This window comes from Dendrobium catenatum, unplaced genomic scaffold, assembly GCF_001605985.2.
Source record: "Dendrobium catenatum unplaced genomic scaffold, ASM160598v2 fragScaff_scaffold_1288, whole genome shotgun sequence".
NCBI classification, from domain to species: Eukaryota; Viridiplantae; Streptophyta; class Magnoliopsida; order Asparagales; family Orchidaceae; genus Dendrobium; species Dendrobium catenatum.
In genome coordinates, this window is record NW_021319750.1 from 1,096 (window position 1) to 6,085 (window position 4,990).

The window sequence follows — 4,990 nt, forward strand, 5'->3', positions numbered from 1 at the left end:
ATGGACTTGGGTGAAGTGTTTTCAAACTGTTTTGACGATAAATTGCTGGAGTCGGTCTTCAGCCACGAACACTAATCCTTTGTGTGTTCCTCAGTCTCTAGCATACACGCTGTGGAAAAAGGTGTGTTCAAATACTTTAGGTTGCCATGTCCTGAATCAACAACAGATGCCAGTCAAATGACGCCATACGTCTTGTATGGTTGATTCGTGAGGCTGCTGGAGCTTGGCCGGTGGTTGAATGGCAAACAGTTTATGAAGAAATGCAAGTCCAAACTCTGATGCCATAATGGGGAGCATTGCTTGGAGCGTTGTCGGAATATCCGTCGGGAACCATGCCTGAATATGGGCAAGGAGGTGCTTACAACGTGTAAATAGAAGCCATCATAACCTCTGGAAACATCGTATTTCGTGTCAATATTATGGTATATTACATGCGAGAAGATGAAAGGAAGCAAAATGAATGGAGGCTAACATGAGGAATCAATGGTTAAAAAAGGAGATAGTTGCAGCTGGATTGAGTGAGAAGATAAAGACCATTCTAGTTTCTACAGTAACATATGACAATTCTAACTGCTCCAGAAGATTATAGAGTGCTGAGGAAGTTGAGGGATTGGTGAAAAAGAAAGGATATGTGCAGATACGTTGATGTTTGGTGCGGTGAATGATTTGGAAGAGGTTAAGGAAATGGTTTTGTTCACAGATGAAGAAAAAAGGCTGCACTTGCATTTGGACCTGATAAGTTTGCCTGAGGTAGCTATCATACATTCGGAGTAAAGAAGAATCTTAGAAACCTGTGAAGTATTGGTCACAGATCCATATGATGAATGTTAGCTTTAAACCAAGGAATTAACACAGATAATCATTGAGAGATAGAAAACCGTTTCAACATTTGTTATGGATCATGTTCTCTGTAAAGACTATTGGTAGGAAGGTAATGAGTTAAGCAACCCTTTATGAGTCAATTTAAACCTTGATTAATTTACCTATTATAAATTATGATCAATCTTCTCAAAAATTGCAATCATAAATCAATAGATCAAATCAAAGCTGTAACTACAGATGAAGCATTAATGGATTTATTTACATTCTAACGCGAGTAGAATCAAATTTGCTAATGGGATAGTTTATTGTTAACAGCCGAAGCGCAAAAATCTAATCATTGCAACTGAACAAAATTGCGCTCAGCAATGATCAGATGGGAGAAGAGAACACCAGAGCAAGTAGATGGACAGCCCATAGAACAAATTGTTTTTTTCTGATGAAAAAAACAAATGGAGGACACTTCCAATCATAAATTGAATCTCAACAAAGCAGCGACATACAGTAATGCAAAGCTGTTTGATAAAGTTGTTGTATAGTTGGATCAATTACCTACCGTGCCTATGGAAAAAGAAGAAGGCATCCAACCGACATCATTGGCGGAGAGTTGATCTCAATAGCCTATGTAACTGTTTGACATTCCTCCTTAGTAATGCATTTATGCCACAAATTAGCATCTGGGATTCTAATTCAGCCTGCTCTGTGCTATTATCAAAACTCTTCAGCAGATGTTGCTAACCGCACTTGTTGTGTATTTCACATTACAATTATATATTATTGTTTATGTTGAAAGATTAGTTGAAAGATAACAAGTGATATTATATTATATGATTATTATTATTGTTGATATGGCTTACTGTTTAGTTGATATATAATGAGAAAAGAAAAAACATGCTTGAAATTAATTTGAAATACGGTAAAGAATATAGAACCAACATTGCAAGGAAGCAATTTCAATGCTACATCAATGCAAAGAGTGGCCAGTTTTAAAACTGTAATAAAATTTTGAAATTTTTAAATACGGCATAATTTTTTTAAAAACTTTTTTTTTTTGCAATAATTGAAGTTAATTTCGAGCAAATAAATGAAGCTAATTTCAACATTGGTGGTTTGGCAGGCAAGGTTTTATAGTGGTGCTCAGATATCAGCAATTTTTTATAATGGTTGTCGGATAACAGTCTAATGATAATGATCAATGATGGAGATTTGATAATGTTGGTCGAGCAGTGAAGATCGATGGAGGTTGAGTGATGGTGGTCAGATAGCAGAGATGAGGCGACCATTCAATGATGGCAGTCGGGAGGAGTTCTTATATTGCCGATTGAGCAGTTATCCAATAGTGATGGTCGGGCGCGGGTCTATCCGGTAGTAGCACTTAGTTGGAGTTTCATGATTCTTGAAGCCTCTAAGTTCCTTGAATCCAAGCAAAGGGTTCCCTTCATGTAGAGAGTGTAAGCTTATTTATAGATTTTTAGATAAACATGCTTCATAAATATACTTGAAATCTGGAACAATTTAAATTATGACGCATACTAATTCTCTTGATCATAGAATCATTCGTTCAGTATTCAAATGTCTAAATAATTTCAAAACTAAGCAATATTGGGCTCATTGGATTCGTCTCATTGAGATGCTCAATTTGATTATAAGTGCAAATTTCATAGATAATTTAGTCATTTAATTATTATCCCAAAGTTTTTGCCTTAAGTGCTTAATTTAGGCATATTTAAGCTTTGTTCAGATCACTTTTGATGGTGATAGAATTGGAGTCAAATTCATCTATAGCTAAATTTTAAATTTTTCTTGTTTTAATTTGCATGGAGTTCTAGCTCAATCAAATTAATTTTCATGCGAAATATCAATTAACTATTGTAGAGCAGCAATAACTCTCCTACAGGCTAATAAAGAAAAGAATTCAACTTTTGTGCCTTGAAAAATAAAACACTTTATTTACCGCATCTCCCCCATCTTTTGACATCCATTTTTAAAACTCCTTTATCGAAATTATCTTAAAAACTCTGCCTACCACTAAACTATTAAAGAATTATATCCTTTGGCCATCTCAATTGGAGAAGTTTGCGAACCACCGTTTGCCAGCGTTGCTTGTGCTCATTGGTCAATCTATTTTATTACCAAAAGAGAAAAGAAAGCAATATAAGTCCTCGTTACATAAAATATTAGCTAGCGATGTCGGCAAGTTTCCCATATTGATATTGAAAAGTCATCACAATTATCTTTTTATATGTCAGCGAAAAAAAAAATCAATGCGGCACCTAATTACATTAAAGACATTTGGACTTTACTCTTTGAACTCGTATAAGTGTCTTTCTCTTGTGAGAGATTATTACATGTGGTGTCCGGATCGTTCGGAGACGAATCCGGAAGCGCCACATCACCCGGATGCATCGGGCCCCGGGTGATGTGGCGCATCCGGATTTGCCTCCGAACGAATCCGAACGCCGCATGTAATATATTTTTTTCTTCTCTCGTAGGGCTTTCTTTTTTTTTTCCAACAATACAGTCTAAACGACTATATATCTTGCCTTCTGTCTTCTTACTTTAACTTATAATATATTATAAAATACCTTTCTGGTATTTTATAATCATTTGAATGATAGATAGCATATTCAAATAGAAAAACTCAATTATTTAAATAAAATTAATAATATTCATCACAATATTTATTGAAAATGTTTCATTTAAGTAAGTCAAGTTATGTAATAAGTTCTAATAAATGCTTGGTGTAAAATGAGTTTTAGAAAGTAGTAAAAAACCTGTCCTAAACAAAGCATAACTCTTAATTTGTAGCTTTCTAATTATACATAGAACTCATTATGAATTACAAGTTAAGCATAAGTCCAAATGCGGCTTGTAAACTCGTTCATGCTGATATCGGCACTTCAAAAGTATCTAACTGGTTCTTATTGAGATACCTGCTCAAAACAATTTGACCTCCTATGAGAAGCACTCAGCACTAAGAAAGGCAGTTGACCAACAAGCTGGTTGGCAATATTCCATGAATTCATGAGCATTCTCTCAACAAGGCAATGACCTGAATACTTGACTAGGTAGAATAGGCTGAGGAGTTGGCACCTCCAATAGGATTCTCAAGATAACTTTCTTAGGTTTATCGAAGTTTTAGGAATTAATCATCTCATCATGAATCCTTCATCCACAAATATCCCCTACAATTAAAGTTATTTAACTGATGCTGACTTCTCTGATCCAACTACAAAGAAGCACACGCGCCTCAAAGTTTATAACTATGATCTCTCAGGTATGGACAATCTTTAAGTCGCGACCTCTTCCTCCCAAGAAGACTAGCCCTTTCACTTCAAGAGGTCTAAACCTTTTATCAATTGACTCGTTATTTCGTCCAAAAATTTCAACCATCATATATATGGGGCCCATAGGATTAGCCCACTGCACTAGCTTAATAAGACTAGTACAAAGGACTTGTCCTGAGATCAATGGACCTATTATATATAGAGATCAACATGAAAGTCAATTAGCTAGACCACATATGCATGACACCCTATAATAAGTTACATCAGACATTGTACTTTTTTAACTTTCTTATCATCTACCCCTCTAAACTTAATAAATAAAAGGTGAAGATACATCTTTTGGGACTTTTGATTTCAAAAGGCTTGTTTATTTTGTGGCACTTGTGAGCTTTTGGATCTTTGGAGCTTCTATATATTCTTATTTTTCTATGTTCCTTAGATTCCATACTATTCTCTCCAAGGTCACATAGAGCTCTACTCGCCCAAACTCAACTCAATTCCCAAACTCATGTTTTGAGATTATCTATTAGTAAGGTCGGGTATCATCCAGAGACATTCAAATCAAACATCTTCAAAAAGTGTTTTGAGTGTGGATTGATGTTAGTGATTTGAATACAAGCATATTCAAATCCAACATCCTTAAAAGGTGCATTGAGTGTGGACTGATAACAATGACTAGAAGATAGACACATCTTGAAGAGCAAGACAACCCTCTGATACTTCTATTAATGTACAAATGACATTATGTTAATCCTAATATATACTCAGACACCTAATTAGTAAAAGTACATGTCAATGTATAGAATGTTCAAGTTTAAATAACATGTTCTAAAAAAAGCTAATCCTCATGTATGTCACTTGTATAAATAATTTCTATGTTTATG